The following is a 22,590-nucleotide window of genomic DNA, read 5'->3' on the forward strand; positions in this document are numbered from 1 at the left end:
AAAATAAATTTCCATGTTGTCATTGCTTTGGTCCCCCAATTTTATCCTTTATGTAACCAGAAAAGTAATTCCCAGAAGTTTCCACTGATGGTAAAAACTTTTATATTCAGAAATAATACTTAAGTATAGTAGATTAACTTTGGGCCACTATTGACAATATTTAGTGCTACACATCACATCAGCTCCGTAACTTTAAGTCAGATCGCATATACATTCAATATTTTCTCTCTCTGGTTTAAGACATGCACTTTGTGATTTTTAAGAACTATGAATTTTTTAAAGATTAGCTTTATAATGTGGCAAAAAATACAGTTTTAAGTTTTTTAAAAACGTTTATTTATTTTTAGAAGGAGAAAGCACACATGAACGGGGGTGGGGAGCAGGAGCAGAGGGAGAAGGAGAGAGAGAGAATCTCAAACAGCTCCACCTGAGCATAGAGCCTGTAGCAGGGCTCCATCTCAAAACCCTGAGATTATGACCTGAGCTGAAACCCAAGAGTCAGATGATCAACAGGCATCCCCATTTTGAGTTTTTAATAAATGAAACAAATAGTTGTTATATGTAAGTGCTTAAGTCATCAATTTTACTATCTTATTGATTTTAATAGTTTCCAATACTTATATACCCTGTAATCTGTATAACTTATAATTTAGCAGAGCTGAATTTTTTTTTTAAAGATTTTATCTATTTATTCATGAAAGACACGGAGAGAGAAAGAGAGAGAGACAGACAGACAGACACACACACACACACACACACACACACAGGCAGAGGGAGAAGCAGGTTCCATGCAGGGAGCCCAACGTGGGACTCAATCCCGGGCCTCCAGGATCAGGCCCTGGGCTGAAGGAGGCGCTAAACTACTGAGCCACCCGGGCTGCCCTGAATTTTCTTTAAGAACTAAATAGAGCAGATGTGAGGGCTATCTGGCTTGACATCTGTCACCCCATTGATCACCAGGGTTGATTCAGCTGATCTGGTTGGCTAGGCGGGTGTCCCCTTCCTTACCGCTCCATGTGTGTCCCTCCTGAAGCTCCGCGTTCAGTCGAAGAGGATGACCCTCCCCGATAGAGGAGGACCATTCTTCAGTCAAGGGTATACGAGTAGCTGCACTTCCCTGCTAGAACCTAACAAGCTTTCAAGGTCTGTTTGCAGGAGAGTGTAGAGTAGTCAAGCTTCCAAGACTCCAGATGCATCCAAATGAGGTGCTGCATATGGCAGTCTGCCTTTGTTTAAAACAAAACAAAACAACTAAAGCTTATTTGGTAAAATTTGCCCTAATAAATGGTGAAAACACCAAAACACCTATTTTTTTTTAAGATTTATTTATTTATATGAGAGAGAGAACATATGCACATGAGTTGGGGAAGAGGCATAGAGAGAGGGAGAATGAGTATCCCAAGCAGACTCCCTGCTGAGCTGAGAGCCTAACTCGAGTCTCCATCCCAGGACCCTGAGATCATGACCTGTGCCAAAATCAAGAGTTAGGATGCTTAGCCAACTGAGACACCCAGGTGTCCCCCAAAACATCTATTTTTAACTAGATTTTTAACTCTTCCCCCAGATTTTTAGTATTCATATTCTTTCTCCCTCCTTCATCCTACCTCTCCTGCCTACAATCAGAAATAAAAAAAAAAAAAAATGAGGAGAACAGGATAGAGTAGAAAGTACAGAATTTCAAAGGGAAAATAATTTTTCACTCCAACCTAGAAATTTTCATGCTTGTGTCATGACCACTTGAGTGCAAAAAATTCCAAAATTATTAGTGCTTTTGGCATAGAAGCTTAACTCTAGTTCAAGTCTCAAGTTAATTTTACGTTGAAAAACCAGAAAAATCTCTAAGAATCTTAAAAAATTATAATGGGATAAAAAAAGATAGTTAAATTTAAAGGAATATTACTACTCAGTCTAAGTTGAATTATAAGGGCATAGCTGCCAGCCAGATAGGATGTCCATTCAAATATCCAGCCTTTTCATCTGCATGTGCTAGAAGTAGTCCATTATCCTTCAGTCATTTTCTGATTCAAGCAGTGGATTAGCCTACCAGCCCTTTAGGCAAGGAGTATAATTTTACTGAAAATTTGTGGTATTGCTTCTATTGGTAAAGAAACAACTAGACCCTGTTAAAGCTGTTTATCACTTTGGATGTTAAATCTACAAGCAAGGTTGTTGTGTACTTCACATGTAAGCTGGGGATGGTATTTAACAAAATGATTTTCAACAAATTTACACAGAGTAGAATCTTTTCCTAAGCAGGGAGCCCTGAAATGGTGCTCGATCCTAGGACACTGAGCTGATCCCAGGACGCTGAGCCAAAGGCAGACACTTAACCAATTGAGCCACCAGGTGCCCCGTGTCCCTTTTATCTTTATATCCTCTGAGTCTAGTCTAATAAGCAGATGGTTCTTAAAGTTTGTGTAATGAGTGGATTAATAAGTGAATGAATATATTTGTGATACATTATGTGATGTATACATGAAATGGTTTTTCATCCTAACTGCCCATTAGATTCACTAGGGAAATGTTCAAAGAAATACTGATGGCTAGGCCCCACTGCCATAGATTCTGAATCATTTGGTCTGAAGTGAAACCCGGACTCTCTCTTTCTTGCCCCATTCTGGTTACTTCTCCCCTCACTGCTTTTCTAACTTCTAAGAACAGATAATAGTTTAGGGTAACAATACTTTGTAAAATCTCCCCAGATATACTAATGTGCCTCCAGGTTTAAGAACTCTACTCCCCACCACAGACATACTCCCTTGATTAATTCTGGGGTAGAGAATAATATAAAAGCGGATTTAAAACAATCAGTGTCACCTCAGATAGTTTTTGCAGCCTAATAGTGATAAGACATTTATATCAACTGAATTTAGTTTTAATCTTTGAAAAACATAAAACAGTAGGTATAGTGGGACTCAATTTCATCAGAAATAAAATATGGTATTTGAGTATTTCTGATGTTTTTTTTTTTTTTTAGAATATGTGCTGCTAAAGACTTAAATCAGTGCCTTTCAATCTTTTCTGTACATTTAGATCACCTGAGAACAGGCCCCACCTCAGACTAAGTCCATCAGAATTTGTGGTATGGGACCTTAAGTTTAAGAAAGTACCCCAGGTTATTCTAATGTGCACTCAAGGTTAATTGTGAGTTTGGGATTATTTGGAGCTGGTCTTTTGGAAAATCTATTTTAAAGTTGATGGTAAAGAATTATTTTTTTGCCTGTAGGTGGAGCTCAACTGCTGCAAGTTAATCCTATAAGCCAAATTGAGTTGTCTGCCCTACTATTTTTGAATATCTGTGTATTGATATGTAATAAATAACCAGAGAGTATAATTAGATCTAACAAGCAGACCAAATAGTTAGAAATCAGTGGTTTGTTGTGATGATTATAGTCATTATGGAAATTCGGTCTTTGTGTAACTTTTATGAATGTATTGTGATTACTGTTTTAAATTATTTTCATCAAATCAAAATATAAATCAAAAAATCCTAATACATACCCTCAAATTATAATTATCAAACATTTGATAGAAATGTTTCAAGGTTAACTAGAATGTTATTAGTTTTGGTGTTTGAACAGTTTCCCATTTGATCAGCTATATTCTATTTACCCATCATATTTAGTTGACCTTCTTCATAAAACAACTCTCTTATTTGGTGAAGTTAAGTGGAATTTGTGTTTTAGTTATGACCTGTATTAGTTGACTGAATATGAAATATGATAACACCAGGAATTTAGAGATGGATATTGAAGTTGAAATTGAGATTAAAGATCTAATGAGTTGGATTGAACTTTAAATTATGAAGCAAGGAATAATGTAGTTATAAATACCTCCTGAGTATATTCCCTGAGGCCTGGATGGACACCCACATTAGATGTTGCCAATTTTCCTCTCTCAAGTCTCTCTTTGTTTGGTTTGACATATGTTACTAGGATTTCTTATTTCTCAGGATTTCTAGCCTTCTCAAAAGCATCTGTAACCTTTCTCTCAGGTTGGAGAATCTCTTAGTCTTAATATGATTAGACCTTGGAAGTACAGATTCAAAAAAATAATACAGTATTTAAATTTCAAAAATTTGGAAGATAGTATGCATTTTTAAATTATAGCATCAATTTAAAAGATAACAAAGGTTGAAATCCACAGATATTTTAACAATCCTATTTGCACCATTAGAATTTGTCATCTCTAAGAAGTCCCCCTTTTCCTTTTATTAGAACATAGAACATTTACAAGCAAGGAGTGCATTAACCATTTAAAGCATTTCTGCTTCCTTTTACCTTCTTTTGCTCTGGGATGTACTGAAGCGAGTGGTAAAAAAGAGGAAGAGGAAGAAATGTGAGTTCTATGTAGTGGGTATCTGGTCTCTGAATAAAGAAAATTTGCAGTTAGTATTTCTCTGGTATGGAGTAGTAGTGGTTGAAATACTGTATTTTCAAGAAATATTTGGGTTTGCCAGTAGATATTAGCTTTTGAGCCGTCCTAATTTTAACGAAGTTTGCGGTAACTTGTACTGGAACTTGACATTTATTTGTTTATTGATTTTATTTATTCATGAGAGACACAGAGAGAGAGGCAGAGACACAGGCAGAGGAAGCAGTCTCCATGCAAGAAGCCCGATGTGGGACTTGATCCCGGGACTCCAGGATCACGCCCTGGGCCAAATGCAGGCGCTAAACCTCTGAGCCACCCAGGTGTCCCAACTTTTATTTTTTGTATGTTCTTTCCTAAGCAGTCATCCTGTTCTCAAACATGTTACTATTGTTGCCAAACACTGCAAGAACTGCTATGTACCAGACCGTGATAGATTTCAGGAACATGAAAATAAAGGAGAAATGATTTGTCTGCAGACGTTCATAATATAGGGCAAAAATTAGATTATAAACAATTAATTACAATTCAGTATGTCACATGCTCTAAAAGACATGCATGTAAATTATTATGGATATTAAGTAGGCAATATATATTTCTGGAAAAGTTCAAAATACCAGGTCAAAAAGAGTTAATGTAAAATTGCCATTTCTGTAGATCAAGAATGGTCAAATATCAGCAATTTCATAAGTCACACCCTAATGCTAATAATATAAACCATTATTTGGAGGCATTATTGGAAAGAAATAACATTTTAGCATTAAGTTCAGCCCTTTAAATTAGTGTTGTATAATCCCCCAGCATAAACTTGATGGTTTATTTTACTGCCTTTACCTATTACATTTAAATTTTTGGAATAGTAACAATTATAAACCATACCATCATTTGGCATTTCTGGCAAGATTCCATTTTTCTTCTGTTTGGGTCTTTATAGCAAAGATTTTTGATATTCTGAACAAAACTGTTTTGTGGGCTATTTGAAATAAAAATAATAATAATAAAAAAAACACTTTTAAAATGCCCAGTTAGTTCATTGAGAACCTTAATCCACATCCAAGAAATCACCTTCAAAATAAAACAAACAAAAAAATCCCCAAACTTGAGTTATATATTTAAGAAATACAACAACCCTACTGTTTTTACAATTATATTTCAAATGGCAGACAGGAAGCAGTGAACTGCACATGTGGGGGAGATTCTCCTGTCAAAATGGAGGAGAGGTATTTGCATCTATTTAGAATGTATTGATTTCTCTTACCCTTGAGAGTTCTCTTCCATTGATCTGGTAGTATCAATTGTTTTTGGAGAATGGAATTGCACATATGAAATGTAGTGTCAAGATTATGTGCAAAAAACATTCTTTAAGTTATTCAAGCATTTGAGGAAGTGTTCTCTACCCTGGAACAAATCTAGTCATATTGAAGAGTTTTGAGACTCATTGCTTTCTTACTTTCATTGTCTGTACATTGTGAATTCACCTATAAATTAAATTGGCAAGTATTAGGGGCACCTGGTTGGTTTAGTCAGTTAAGTGTCCAACTCTTGGTTTCGGCTCAGGTTATGATCTCAGGGTCCTGAGGTCAGGCTCCATGTTCAGCCTGGAGTCTGCTTAGGATTCTTTCGGTCTTCCCCTCCTTATCCCTCTGCCCCTACCCTTGCTCACATGTACTCTCTCTCAAATAAATAAGTAAAATCTTAAAAAAAAAATAAAGATAAATTTGCAAATATAACTTGGATAAAATACAGAACAAAGATGCCACTCAAGACGCAAAGGTCTTTGTTTAGCACAAAGTTAAAAGCACTTGAAGTTACACATGGGCCTGAGGGAGATTTATTATTAGTGATTCTATTTTTTCTCTCTCTAGTTTTCTCTATCCTTTCCCCCTCACCATTCAGGGATTTTACCACCTTCCAAGTATGGCTTCACTTAGGCATGTTGAGTTTCTCTTTTGTACTACACACTATGCTAGGTCCTAGGATGCTCAGATTAGTAAGTCTGAGTTTCTTTACAAGTTGGTAAGTGTCTAGTAAAGGGACACAGTTGAATGAACACATAAAGGCTGTGAGGTATTCATAGGTACCCTAGCCAGACAGTTGTTGTGTTATTCAACAAATATTTCTTGTTCTACGTGTGACTGGACACTTCGCCAAATCAATTTATTACTCTAATTTAATCTCCAAAACAAGGCTACAAGGTATAGTCTGTATTATAACTCTCATTTTAAAAGTAAAGAAAACTAGACTTAAAGAGTTTAAGTGATTTGTATGTAGAAAGTGGCAAAGCTGATCCCGTCCCTTCAGGGATGAGCACTGGATGTTGTATGTTGGCAAATCAAACTTCAATAAAAAAGAAAGAAAGCAAGCAAGTGGCAAAGCTGGTCCTTGAACCTGCAATGGTCTGACACCTCTCTGGAGCCCAGAGAAGGGTGGGCCAGGGCCAGCTCACACGTGTCCAGCTGAAGTGAAACTCTCTCACGGAATGTCTCTAGCAAAGGTATGAGATCATGTTAGAAATATCATTCTATATAAGTGCAGGGGATAGATTGGAGGAAGGACACTGAAACAGAAAGACACATTAGCAGATTAGTACATTAGTCCAAGGGAGAGGTAATCAGAGTCTAAGTCACTAAAGTAGTATCTATGGGGATGGATTTCGAGATAATGAGAAGGTAATAGATTTGAATATAAGAGACCTAAAGGAAAAAGTTATACCTCAGATGACTCCTAGGTTTCTGGTTTAGATTACTTGGCTGAGTGGTGGTGAGAAGTATTGGGATAGAAATTCTGGGTGTTCTTAGTACTTCCCTTTGACATTTTTGTACTTTTAGTCCTTCCTGATATTCTTCAATGTCCTACATACAAACATACTGAACTGCTTCCTTTTTTAGTCAGCTGAAGTTAAGTTATGCTATAGTAACAAACAATCTCCAAATCTTACTGGGTTAAAATAATGTTTGTTCTCTCGTTCTGGCTACATCCTGGCAAGATGGGTGGGTGGACTCCACATCACTTACATTCAGAGGCCCAGGATGAAGGAGAAGCCTTTTGCCAAGAGGCACAGCAGAGGGAGGAGAGTGATGATGGAATCATCATATACTAGTTCTTAAAGCTTCTGCTTAAGACGTGGCATCCATCACCTCACCATTTCATTGGTGAGAGCAAGTGATGTGGCCAAGATTAGTGTTTCTATGGTTAAGTATAAACCTCTCACAAGAAGGAGCAGTGAATGCTTAGAAATAGTAATGTAATCTCCTCCAGGCTTTGCTTTAATCAGGAATAGTATAAATACTCATGACTGTGTAATAAATTTAGCCATCATCTTCCTGGTAGACAGGACAAAAAGAGACATAATAAACATTACTTGATTGCCATTATCTGAATTTTAGGAAGGAGGATATCAATTCCTAATTATCACCTACTTTTAAAATGTATAAAATCTAAAGGAAATGCTCTCTTATCCATCTTTTCACAAGGGGTGAAGAAGAACACAATGGCAATCTTCCACAAGTTTCACAGAAGACACAGAAACCCTTCATATGCACGTAACATTAAATCATAAATATCTTATGAGATATTTTAAGGATCCTCTGGTTGTGGGGAACAGAAACCTACTCAAGAAAACTCAAATTTTTCTATAAAGGGATTTTACTTATAAAGTAAACTGAAGGGATTTCTGTATAAAGGAATAGAGGAGTTGCACAGAATCCAGATAAAAGAATTGTGTACAGGGCTGACAGGAAGCGAAGTTGTCAGAAACTTATATTACCTCTCCTTCTGCAGCCCCAGCTCTTTTTCTTTGTTTATTTGTTCTGTTACCTTCTACAATCTGATGTTTTCTCTGTAGGGCTCTAGCCTGTTGTCTTCTGCAGTTCAGCCCTTCAGAAGTAAATTGACTTTAATTCTGTGTCCCAAAGCCTGACTCTCCAGAGAAAGAATCTTACTGGCTTAGTTTGGGTTAACTAGCCATTCAATTATGACATTGGAGAGGACAGTGATGGTGGAGGGGCTCTTAGAAAGCCATGAGATATGTCAGTATGATAGAGATGGCTTGTCCCTCCATTAACCACTTCCCTTCTTATTTAGTAATGAGAACCCAGATATTTAGCTGGACTCATACCTGCCCCATTAAAGGACATTCACCAAACTCCTTTGTAGCAAGGCAAGGCCTTGTGAACAAATTCTGGCTAATGAGAGAAACAGAGGCATATCAGAGTTTCAGGCAGTCTTTTCTAAAGGAAAGAGGGAAGGGGCTAGCCTTGGTAGAACAGGGAGGTTGAAAGAGCCTGGGTGCTTAAAGACCTCATGGAGCTATGATTCTAGCTTGGATTTCCTAGCTGGAGTTGACCCGTTGAAATAACCTTCAAGTTATTTATGCCACGTTATTTGGAGTTTCCATTAAGTGTAACAGAACCAAAATCTAACTGATACAGTAAGGCTATTTCTTTCAGGGCTGTAAGTAGAGAAGGTTCTCTAAGGTGGGCATGTGGGTAGAGAGGAAATGAATAGCTGTTTCGTTAGTTTTAATAGCTTTCTTAGTTGGTTTCCTTGTTGTTCCTGGCACAGAATCATATTAATTATTAACACCCAACATCTTCCCTGCTCTTCTCACTTTTGGCTGATGACCTGGCTTCTCATTTTATTATGAAAACAGAAGTAGTTAGAGAAATGCCTTCTTTTCCCACCAACAATGTATCCATTGCGTCTGAATTCATATGCTTCTGGCAAAGGCAACCCCTTTACTCTGTGCTCTTGGTCTTCATATCCTTAATTTTTTTACACACTTTGGCCAACCTGTTATCCACTTTACTCTTATGGCTCACTTCAAATGTGGCATATTGTCCTTCTTGTTGTTTCACACTGAGTCATTCTTTTCTCAGGCCTCTGCACTTTGGGTTATCTCAGCTTGAAAATTTCCTCTCTGAGATTGTCAGTGACCATTCCTTCCCTCCATGCAGTTCCTTGCTCAGACATTATCTTTTCAGACCACACTATTTAAAATAATTCCCCCCCTGCCTACCAGGGGTACATATCCAAATAACCTGAAGACAAATTTTAAAAATTTGTTTGGCTTTTACAAAATGGATATCCTGGGATCTACACCCCTGAGGAAAAAAAACACAAAACAAACAAAAAATCCATCAGTAGTGCTAGGATGTGATTTGCTTGTAGTTTTTGTAGCCAAATAGTTAGTGATAGAAATATACACATTACTTATCTTTTCCTATATGTTGCAGTGTAGGCGAATAAAGGTAAATAAGGTTAAAAGTTAAATTTAATCCAGATTATCTGTCTTTTTCAAAGCTGGGCTCAGATATTTGCAGAAGACAAGGTTGCTCTGTTGTAGGGAGACAAAGTAAGAGGGTCTCTTCACCCAGCCAAAATCAGTTTTCTACAAGTTCTGTAACTTCTTTAAGAACCATTGCCAGAATATTTCATCAACATTAATCTAAATGAGTGGATTTTATTCTATTTTGTTCACCTTATTGAATCTTTGCCTTTATTTAAGCTTGTCTTTTAAAAAGTAGACACAATATAAACTATTCAGTAATGACCTACTTTGAAGAGGAATCTCACAGAATTCATTACAGTTCTTTCCTTTCTGCCAACTTTGATACTTTAATAATATTTGATATCTATTCTCTCCTTAGCCTTTATTGTTTAGATACTGCTACACCACGTGTATTAGTTCATTCAGTATATTTGTGTATTCATGTTGATTTCACTGTGTTTACTTATGTAAATGCACCTATGTGAGTGTTAAACCTTAACTAGTATTTCCATTATTATTTTGAAGTCTACCAGTGGCTTACTCGATTTTTAATATAATTCTGTATTTGATTTATTATTCTTCTACTCACTTAAATTTTTGTTTTATTTTAAAGATCCTTAATACATTTTTCTGGTATTGCTAATTTTATCATGTCAACTAGTCTGGTTTAATTCTTCTTTAAAAAATTATTTTGTTTAAACAGTCTCAAATTTATTATGATAATGGGTAGATTTCTGTTCCTACTGAAAAGTACTTTTCTTATGATCAAAGAAAGATACCAATTGACATATGAGCTTAAGTACCAAATCCTTTCTCTTTAATTTGTATTTTCAGTTGACACACAGAGTCAACAGACAGGAAGTTAGATTTGTTCTTTGCTGTATATTTGATTTTCTGGATTCTGTGAAAAAGAATGTTTTCTTAACTATGAAAATTACATATAATGACTTCCTTTTTCTTCTTTTTGGGTAGGCATTTACTTTTTTAGTCTTATTAATCATTACAAATCATTAGAAAATTTCTGGATATGCTTATTTGTTCATAATATTAACAATAACTTGAAATAATTTTAAAGGCAGTCTTTGTCAGAGGGAATTAAAAAGAAAATTCCTTGGGTTGGCATCAGAGAGTTTAGAAAGGTACCATGTAGACCTCATACAAACTCTAGAGTGTTGTAGTCTTTGTATTTTATATCTTGCTGCTATATGATAAGAGTCAGTTTTAGGTATAGTGTGTAGGTACTTACCCAGTCACCTAGACTAACGGATATATAGCTGACCCGTGGAAGTACATTTAGTATGATAGAAGGTACAAGTGTCTAATCCTGATGCTGCTGGAGAGTGGCTCAGAAATGGAAAGCTAGGATAACATCGCAAAGTTATTCACCAACCATAACTGTTTGGCTTTATGCTCATTATTATATTTTCAGGATTTACCAGTAGTTCAGTGAAGTTTTAAAAATTATGTTTTCTTCATTTTATTGTTTTAACCTATGCTGTACATTATGGGAAAAATTTTGGAACAAAATGTTTACATTTTAGTAGATACTTAAAGGTTTTGCTCATAGCTTTTGTAGCAAATGAATTAGTGAGGAAAATACATGTATTACTTAACCTTTTCCTGTTATGTTGGGAGCAGAAGTAAATTAAGGTAAATAGGTTAAAACGCAAGTCTGGATCTAGATTACCTGTCTTTTCCAATGCTAGGCCTGGATGTTTGCAGAAGACAAGGTTACCTATTCTAGAAAGATAAAGTGAGAGGAAGTCCTTTCTTCTAACCAAACTACCTTTACTTCTGAGCTGTGCCGGTGAATAGCAACAACAATTTTAAGTAGTAATAAAGGGTCATTAACAGCTGTTATAGTACCTAAACACAGCCTGCAACAAAAATTAAACACCTAAGAGCCTGGCCTCCTGAGGATGGTTACAACCTAAAAATGGTGGGACTGCAGCATCACCATTTTGGGTCTTCGGTGCTATGGCTATAAGATGGAAGGATATTTGTGTTGCCTTAATTCATGGACTCTTAAGATAACAGATAACCTTTTACAATGTATGAAAGCTATTAACTCAAAATAATTTTCATAAAACACTGATGAAATACTGCTTATTCCAACAAAAAAGCAAGAGAGAAATGTATGAGAAGAACAAGAACAAGAATTTTTCTTGATAAAAATTTTTAAAGTAGCATTTGAAGGGTGTTTATAAGTTCATACTATATGTATCTTTGAATTGTTCTTTTTTAAAACACTGTAGCTACAGAATTTTAGATTAAGACCTGGCACCTAAACCAGGTTAAAATAAAATGCAAACAACCTCTCTACAAAGCTATAAATCTGACATGGAAATAGATTATACCAAAGGGATTCACCTCATATGGGCTTTTTAAGGTTGAAAACTTAGTTTCCAAGCAGAGCAGTTGCCTAGCTTTCGAATATCACTGCATTTTTTTTTCCTGTTTCATATTAGGTTGTTTACTTTTTGTTGTTGTTACATTTCTGTTTCTGATTCTTAGAACAGAAAGCAGTCCTTATTTGGAGCTATGATACCTGGAACTAGGTGTACTTAAGTATATGTTGTTTACAAAAACCTATATAGCATTATATACCTATTAAGTCTTAAAGGTGGAAAGAAGAGATGGCTATTGGATATATATAGAGAGAGATCAATAGAAGAGAATACAGGGCCCAGAAATAGACCCACACATACACAAATATAATGAACTGATTTTTGACAAAAGTGCAAAGACAGTTTGATTAGAAATGATAATCTTTTAGAGCAATTGAGAGTCTGCAAAAAACTGAACGTTGACACCTACCTCACACTTTATACAAAAATTAACTTACAGGGATCATGAACTTAAAAGTAAAACTATTAACCTTCTAAAAGAAAACATAGGAGAAAATCTTTATGAACTTGGGTATGCTAATGAGTTTTTAGACACAAAAAGAAGTCTACTGATAAATTGGACTTTATCAAAATTAAAAGAACTTTGGCTCTGCTAAAGATGCTTTTAAGGGATGAAAAGATAAGACACAGACTGGGCAGCAATACTTGCAAGTTACATATCTGGTAAGAGACTTGTATCCAGAATATATAAAGAATTCTGAAAACTCAACACTAAAAAACAAACCCATTTGAGAAACGGACAAAAGATCCAAACAGATATTTCACCAAAGATACATGAGGCAAGCACTATATGAAAATGTTATATGTACATCCTTGCCGAAATGGACCACTACTGTAAGCAAGGATTTAAAATTTGTAGTATTATTTACTTCACATTTTAGTATTCAGTAAATAAGGAGCTAGAAGAAAACAAAAGTTAAAGCCTATCTGTTTTTCAATCTGGAACTTGACTAACTCTACCTACAAGGCACCTAGACCTTAGATTCTAATACTGGCTCTTAGTTTTATATTTTACACAAAATATTAGAGTTGTCCACCAATGCACAGAAACAGAGCAGTTTTGCAGAGAGAATAGGGGAAGAATGGTGAGGCTAGACTGCTTTCTAATCTTCCTTTAGTTGTATTTGCAATATTCATTTTACCCAGGATTACTCTCCAAGCAATGGACAATCCAGGATTTAAATACAGATATATTTGACTTAACTGCCGTACTATATACCTCCCTTGAGATGAGCCATAAAGAATGGGATATTAGAATGGTGGGTCAGGATGCAGACCAAGGGATTGATGAGAATTTGATATCCTGATAAGTGTGGATATGGTTGCACATCTGTAGGAATTGAGGTAGAAAATATTAGAGAAATAAACTGGAGCCAATCAAGATGGGCCTTGTATGGCATACTTAAACCGGACTTGTTCTTCAGATGGTGGGAAACAATATAAAAGGTTTAAAATTGGAAAGTGACATGATTAGCTTTTTGTCTTAGAGGGATCATTGTGGTAGTAACATGGAAAATAAACTGCAAAGAGCCAAGACTAGAGGTTGAGGAGACCGACTGGAAGACTGCTTTAATAGTCCAAGTCCAGGTAAGATATAATGAAAACCCCAACCAAGACAGTTGCAAGGAGATTTGCATTTAGGAAACATTTTTCCAAACATCTACAATATGCATGTGGTAGATAGAAAGATAAAGATACTCCCTTTGCCTACAAAAATGTTTGCTCTCAGCTGAGCCAGACAGTATAGCTGTCTTGTACATAATGAACTCTATATAAAGCAGAGGTTCAGAGAAAGTCCAGCAGCTTCATGGAGGAGGGACAGATTAATTTTGACTTTAGGGATCAGGAAGTCTGCATGTATGCAAAGTAGATAGCATTAATACTAGGCCTTGAGGAAGGAGTAGAGTTTGAATAAGAGGAAATGGGTGGGAAAGGGAATTTCCAGTAGAGGAAATGGAGAAAAGCCCAGAGTGTATTTGAGGAACAATCTGTTGTGACTAGAGGAGAGGATATAGTTGGAAATAAAGATGGAAAAGATAGGGTTGGGACCAGATCATGAGGTACCTTCCAGGAGAGTAAAGTGCAAATATAACTCATTTTGCTTGATTTATGTGTTAATGCAAATGTACAGAAAAACATAGATCAACTTCTTTTTTCACCTACTCTAGGTAAACCAGTTTGAAAGATTAAAAGTTGGGTGAATATTGGATTCCTACATTTTTGGACAGGAGATCTATGAGTAGGAAGGTTTAGTGAGATTACTATATTAGAGAATTATGTTTATTTTAGTTTTTATAATTTGAAAGTGAACACTAAATCCCTGTAGTAAAGGAGGTGGTAGTTTAGGGAGAGGAATTAATCTACCTAGTGACAAGATGAAAACAAATTTTATTTCTAGCACTTTGACAAAAATCTTACGTGTATAATTAACATTAAATAACAGCTGTGATTTATAAAAGTTTAGATTCTGATCTCACAATCATTACTCTAAATGAGAACTGAACAAATAGCATTTCTGAATGCTTTTTCACCTATAAAATGTGATTAATACCTGCCCTTCCTATCTTAATAGAGTTGTGGTCATATCAAATGAAATAATATGTATGAAATTACTTTTAAAACATTATGCCATTGATGGCCAGTGATTATAGAGTTTAAAGTGCCTTTTGGTGACACACAATCCAGCCTTCTCATTTAACAGCCTTAGAATAGCTCACTTTCTGGGAGCCCCTTCCAACTATGCCATATTTCAAAATAAAATGAAAGCTTAATGCCAGGTAATTGACAGTGGTTAATAAGCATATATGACAACCAGAGTAGTATTTAAGGGGATGTATGTATTTAAGGGGCATGACACTAATGAAGTAGAAGAGATGAACCCAGTCCACGGGGACAATTTGGGGAGACAAGCCAAGCATACCTAGTAGGAAAATGAGACACTGCTGTCCTTCATAAGCATCCTGGCTCTCCCACCTCCCACAACCCTCTCTAGACTACAGAGAATATACTCTGCATCAGATGTGATTATTGTTGGCTAAATCATGCTATACAAAACATGAGCACATGAAGTTACTTAAAATAATACATTAAAAAGTACAAAATGGCGTAGACAGGCTGAGTAAATACATAGGAAATCCCAAGTAAAATGGTGTGAAGTCAGATGAAATTAATTAATTTTCTTGAAGGTTTGTTTTCAGGCAGGTTTATACTGCCAAATGCCAGACTGTAAACTGGAGTAAGTAGATTACAGAAGTAATTTTGCTGGTTAAAGAAATACTCCCTTCTAAGATAATGAGTTTGCTAATTTGTTGCATTTTACCTAAATTGCTAATTACTATTTTTATTTCATTTGTTTCATTTTGAATGTTTATTAAAAAATGGAAGTATTATTTTTGAGAACATCCTGTTTATAGTAAAAACTTAATGACAACTTCATAAAACAAAAATAGCATGTCTACAAGTGTGATTAGGGACATGTTCATTTAAGGAAACAAATTTAAAAGATAAAATTCTAACTTTAGCTAGTGTATGCAACTGTTTTATTTTAGAAAGATAAATGTTCTTGCTGAAAATTCGGTGATGACATTTATTGCTTAGGAAAACATGTTGCTATATTTTTCCTTTTATGTGATTTTTAATATAGCACTTACAGAAACACTTCAAATCTTACTAAACAAAACAAACATAAAATGTCACTTTCTAAAATGTACTGGTAACAAAGTTTTCCTGTCTACTTTTAACACTGTAGTTCTGATTGAATATTTCTAATACTAGAACCTTGATATGCCAAAAGTTAAAACACAGCTTAAGGATTTTAATATACAATTTTTTAAGTTTTTTTATATTTGACTTGTTTAAGAATGGAAAATTTTTATGGACTGATATTACTTGATTTTCTGCATTTGACAAGTTGATGAATGGCCAAGAGGCAGGGCTATTATAGATAGGTGTGCAGAGGACTTGGCCATGGAATGTTAATATGAGCTGGAATCTAGATCGAGTTCTCCTCCAAGCCTTGTGCACTGGGGATGGCCACATCAGCCCTGGGAACAGGTGCCTTTTTCTAATCTTTGAGCCAAGAAAAGGTGTTTATTTCTTAGGAGGTTCCCCCAGAGGGTATGCCCTTTTGTAATTAACACAAAAGTGCTTTAAGTGCTAGCCTATGGATAAATCATTTAAGAAGTAAAAGAAAATGGGCAGATGGATGGTAGCTTTTCTCAGTGGTTACTGCAGCACAGATGTGTGGCACATTTTTAGGGGCATGAAAGGAACTTGGAGACAGTATATTGCAGTGGAAAGAGCTCTGGGAGGGGGTTTTGGAAACCAGAGCCCTTAAACATAGGTGTTTGACCGTGGGTGTTCTTTTCTTGAAAATGAAAAGATAGAACTATCTTCAGCCTTCAAGGGTGCATCCAGTTCTTGACTTCTATTAAGGTTATATCTGGAGTGTGATAAGCAGGGACAAGTTTGAACTGGGAATTTTCAAATTGGCACGTCTGAAATGTCATTAAACTCCTAGAGATACGTATTTTATGTGTTTATAGCATCTATAAGTCTTGAAATCAAGTAGTTCTTCAACTTTCTACTTATTTTGTTTAATTTACTTCTTTTCTCCTTTTTCTTTGTCTATTTTTTGTTGTGGTGGTAGCTGTCGTTTTTTTGTTTGTTTGTTTGTTTTAGCTTCTTATGCTGGAAGTTTACATAATTGATTTTGAACTTTATTCTTTTTTAATGTAAGCATTTAAAGCTCTAAACATGGCTTTTCTGCGTCTCACCAATTTTGATGTTGTTAAGATAGTTTTATGCATCAGCTTGGCTAGGCTAGAGTTTAATCAAACACTAATATAGGTGTTGCTGTAAAGGTATTCTGTAGATGCAATTAAAATCCATAATCAGTGACTTTTAAGTAAAGCAGATTATCAGACTTAATCTGGGGGTCCTGATTCAATCAGTTGGAAGGCTGAAGAACAGATCTGAGGCTACTCTGAAGAAGAGATTCCATCTTTGGAGAGCAGCTTTAGCTCATACTGTGGAGAGTTCCAGCTTGCCCTTCTTAATGGCCTACTTGCTCAAATGCTTGGTCCACATTTTTGGATTTCAGACTAGCTAGACTGTATAATGGCATAAGCCAGTTCATACACACACACACACACACACACACACACACACACAGTGTGTTTTACTGCTTCTGTTTCTCTGTTTCTGTGTTTTACTCTTCTGAACCTGTACTGATAGAATTTTTGCTTTGAATTTCATTCGGTTCAAAATTTTTCCTATTTTCCTTCTGGCTTCTTCTTTGACCTGTGGGTCATTTGGAAGTGTGCTGTTTTATTTTCCAAATATTCAGGAATTTTCCAGATATCTTTCTGTTACTGATGTCTAAATTAATTTTATTGTGGTTGGAGGACATATTCTGTACAATTTCAGTTATTTTACATTTATTGAGACTTGTTTTTTGGCTCAGAATATGGCTTATCTTGGTGCATGTTCCATGTACACTTGAAAAGAATGCGTATTCTACTGTGGTTGTTTGGAATGTTCTATAAATTACCTCAATACTTTCTATGGCAGTTTAGACTTGCATTTTATGTTTAAATTATACCTGGTAAGTTACAAATTTCCTTGATTGAGGAGATTTTCTTGAAATGATCCTATTTCTGAAAAACTAAAAGACCAAGTAGTAATTTCTGATGTTATACATCATTAATTATTTCAACTAATAATAGTATTTTTAACTTTGTTTCCTACTACTTGATTATTTGCAGTAGTCCGTAATATAACTATTAGTTTCATGTCTTTTGCTTTCAGTTTTATATTGTATAATACTTAGACATCTCAGTTTCCTTTTGATTATCCAAGAATAAATTTTTAGTTGGTAAATTTTCTTGGACTTGTCCTACTTAATTTTCTTCAGATCATTTGTGTGTGTGTGTGTGTGTGTGTGTGTGTGTGTGTGTGTGTGTGGCAGTTTTGTTGTCTCAACTTAACAGAAAATGTACATGGAAATGAAAAATCAAATCAGTGTATTCTTTTCTCGAGCAACTTTTTCTTGTTTTTAAGAAAGCATTATTAGCCAAGGTTAAAATGGCCTTGCAAATTTTCAGTGCATTTTTATTTTAAGTAAACTCAATGTGAGAAAATAGAAAGTTAAAAAAAAAAAAAAAGCAAGTCTTTGGATCCTTTCCTTAGAAGATTCCCTGTATTACTACTTTAAGTTATATACCTCCTCTTTGTGACTAATCTATAATTAATGTAATATAAAGAAGTTTCTGTAATGAGTGGAAAAACAGATCAGATAGCTGTTTAAGCTTCAGTGAATTGAGATTACTACTTAAATTTGAGACATTGAAAGTACCTGAGAAGCCATCTGATCAAGAATCTCACCCAGCCCAGAACTAACTTATTTTACTGAAATTTATTCACATTTTAAGCTGTTACACCATGTTTATTTGGGATTTCTTTTTCCTTGTTGTTCCTATTCTTGTTACCATTGGTAACTGAAACTACCCTATAAAAAAGAGACTCATTTGTAGCAATCAAAATGCCTTACGCTGTTATAGTGGGAAGAGTATTTATTGGTTTCCTTCTGTAAAATGAATGAATGCCTGAAAGGCTTGGTTAAGCGTCTGCCTTCAGCTCAGGTCATGATCTCAGAGTCCTGGGATTTAGCCCCACGTGTCGGCCTCCTGCTCAATGGGGAGCCCACTTCTCCTTCTCCCCCTGACCCTCCCCCTGCTCATCGTCTTTCCCTCTCTCTGAAATAAATAAGATCTTTAAAAATAAATACCTATTTTACCAGATTGTTGCATGATGAGATGAGTTGATAGGCATTCAATCAGTAATAGTTATTAAAATTTATCAATTATAATATTTTTTTGTTTTCATGGTACTACATACTTATAATATTCTCAGAATATTTTCAGAATATTTCAAGTGATTCTGAATAATGTTCATTTTACTATTGAGTTTACTTAAGAAAAAATGATTAATGTATGTATAATAATTCTGAAAATAGCTAGATGACTCACTACTTTTTCCCATTAAGTAGCATTTAATTTCCTGCCCCACTTAATCTTCATACGCCAAATGTTCACAGTACTTAAATAGATTATGGAAGTTTAAAGTTGGAAGATCCATATCAACTGTCTCTCAATTTCCTCATTTTACAGATAAGACTTATAGAGGATAAGTGACAAATCATTTTTGTTTTTGTCATTCGAGGTAATCTCAGCAAGTCTGAATGTGAATCTAGCATACTTTTTCCTTTACTTCCTTCTGAAAGCTTCTAAACTACTCACTGGTCTACAACAACATTTTAAATAGTGGAAACAGCTATTAAATTCACATTGTTTTTCCTCCACTCACTAAGCAGTTAATAAAAAGGGGACTAAGCAAGAGAAAAGCCAAGAGACCACCTAGAGAATTGGTCACAGCTTTTGCCAGTGGTTATCTAGTATATTGTGAATATTCAACCATTGTTTAAAGGAGTAAGTGAATATCAAATCTATGATCATGCAGATGATTATGATTATGCAAAATGCAAGTGTGGTTTTTTAAATTATTTTTATATTAATTTAACACAGATTTGATTCTAAAAGTATAATGAAGCTTTTAATGTCATTTCTTATAAAATGATTTTTCTTGATTTGTGTTTTCTAAAAACAGTCCTCATCTATACCTTTTATGACTCATGTTTTATTCTTTTTTGTTGTTAGATTACTTGTTAGGTCCAGGAAATTCAATCATTTTCCAATTTTAGAATTACTGGCTGAATGTCAGGGGTACTTAATGACTCATAAATGTTTGCAATTTTATTTGTGTGTTATCTAGAATATAAGAAAATTTTCCTATAGAAACAGGCTGTAATTGATTATTGGTTTTCCCCAATTTGGGAAATTACATTTAGGATCTATTAGAATACCCCCGGGGGGGCAAAAATGTTATCAAGATGTACATATGTAAACCTATGTCTGTATGCATACACAAAATTGTGTGTGTTTAAAATTTATGAAATGCCATTATTTTTTAAAAGATTTTATTTATTTATTTAATAGAGACATAGAGGGAGAGCACAAGCAGGGGGAGGAGCAGAGGGAATGGGAGAAGCAGACTCCTCACTCAGCAGGGGACTCGATCCCAGGATCTTGGGATCATGACCTGAGCTGAAGGCAGACACTTAACTAACTGAGCCACCCAGGCGCCCCTGAAATGCCATTAGAACTACATAAGTCAGTATGTATGTGACTGCTACAGGTCTCCTGACAATAATTTCAATGACAGGTGAGGAAGGGAAATAACTTTATTCAGTTTAGTCACTTATTTTTTCAGTTAACAGATAACTAATTTATTGAACACCTGTGTGATTAGCATATATTTAAAAAAACTTATATCTCAGCTAGATCTTGAAAGATGAATGAGATTTAAATAGGTGATATTTTACATTGTATTGTGTTTATTTCAGTATTTGTTTTACATTACAAGTATGGTCTGTTTGTAATTTAATTGTATGTTCTTCAAGCATTCAGGAGTGTTCAAATAGGTTTGTTGGTTATTTGACCCTTAGAACTTTCTGATTTATTACAAGCATTTTCTTCCTAGTCAAAGTACTACTTTTCTTTTAAATGCTGAATAACACTTTCTTATAATAGAAAATTATAATTCCAGGGTAATTTTTATGTTTGTCTTCAGTACATTCTCTTCTCAGTATGAAAGTAGGGAATCCTACTTCAGAAGCAAAACAAAGCTCCAGAAGAGGAGTGAATATAGAAGCAACTAAGAGCTACTGTTACCCCTCCAACACCCCTGCTGCTACCATGTATACCTACATACACACAGAGGAGAGACAATGTAGCTTTGTGCAGCAGTTCTCAAACTTTTTGTTTTCAGGACACTTTACACTCTTAAAAATTACTGACCGGCACCTGGGTAGCACAATTGGTTAAGTATCTACCTTTGGCTCAGGGCATGGGTCCTGGGATCAAGCCTCTTGTCAAGTTTCCTGCTCAATGGGGAGCCTGCTTCTCCCTCACATCCCCTTCTTGCTCTCTCTTGCTATTTCTCTCTCTCTCAAATAAATAAACAAAATCCTTTTTTAAAAAAACTATGAGGACCCCAAAGAGCTTTTGTTTCTTGGGGGGGTTATATATATTAATATATACTTTACTAGAAATTAATACTGAGAAAAAAATTTAAATATTAATATGCTTTAAGATAACAACAGACTACATTATATTTTAACATAATACATGTTATAGAAAAAAATATTCTTCCCCATCCCCCCCCCCAAAAAAAAACCATTTAGTGACAAAAACAAGAAATTTACCCTTTTATAAATCTCTTAAATGACTGGCCTAATAGAAGGCAGCTGGATTCCCATATCTGCTTCTTCATTCATTCTGCTTTATGAACCGTGTTGTTAGATTATAGGCAGAAAATATGACCTCATACACATATAAACTTTGAGGAATGAGGAGTATTTAAAACCTTTTTAGATAATTATGGTTAGTCTTTTTTGATACTCTACCAAAACTCAACAAATATTACTGTCTTATTAACTAAATGCAATGTGAAATCAAGAAACTCTTCATGGGATGCCTGGGTGGCTCAGTGGTTGAGCATCTCTCTTTGGCTCAGGTCATGATCCTGGGGTACTGGGATCAAGTGCTGCATCAGGCTCGCCATAGGGAGCCTGCTTCTCCCACTGCCTAGGTCTCTGCCTCTCTCTGTATGTCTCTCATGAGTAGATAAATAGAATCTTAAAACAAAAAAAAAAAAAAAGAAGGAAAGAGACTCTTCATAATCTGCTACACATTAAAATCCATTGGTTTTTCACTTTGACTAGGTCTTTTACTCATGCATGATTTTGTAACATTAAGAGTTGATCATTTGAAAAGTATTGGTCCATTGAGTTATGCAGATCTTCCAAATATTGATACACTTTGCCATACAATATAAAAAAAAATCCCATTCATTAATATCATCACTGATCTCTTTAGAGTCTTACTGTCTTTGGTCAGTCTCATGGTAGCAGTTTTGAATTTTCCAAAATCTTTTTTTTTTGTGAAAGCTCAAATTGTATTATTGCTAACAAATATTTTCAGTCTTTTTCCTTGGTGAGAAGATCACTTTGTTCCCAGATCACAATAACTAAAATTTGTCAGTTGTTCCTTCAAATAAAAAAAACAAAAAACAAAAAAACCCTGACTGTTTTAGCTCACAGTTCAAATAATTGCATGTTTTCCCCAAAATAAATATCCTATTTGTGTATGCAGTTAAAGTGCTTTATGCATACGTCAGTTTCAACACAAAATATCACTGCTTAAGATTGAAACTTCTTTTTTTTTTTTTTTAAGATTTATTTATTTATTCATGAGAGACACAGACCGAGAGAGGGAGACAGAGACATAGGCAGAGGGAGAAGTAGGCTCCTTGCAGGGAGCATGATGCAGGACTCGATCCTGAACCCGGGATCCTGCCTTGAGCTGAAGGCAGATGCTCAACTGCTGAGCAACCCAGGCATCCCGAAGGTTGAAATTTAATAAA

The 22,590-nt window shown here is 35.2% G+C and overlaps 1 protein-coding gene across 3 annotated transcripts in view; it reads left to right on the forward strand.

Annotated features, from left to right (window-relative positions):
* The window catches only part of CWC27 (CWC27 spliceosome associated cyclophilin), a 184,957-nt gene that overhangs the window by 34,849 nt on the left and 127,518 nt on the right, over positions 1-22,590 (forward strand). The gene's annotated exons all lie outside the window — the stretch shown is intronic.

This window comes from Vulpes lagopus, chromosome 8, assembly GCF_018345385.1.
Source record: "Vulpes lagopus strain Blue_001 chromosome 8, ASM1834538v1, whole genome shotgun sequence".
NCBI classification, from domain to species: Eukaryota; Metazoa; Chordata; class Mammalia; order Carnivora; family Canidae; genus Vulpes; species Vulpes lagopus.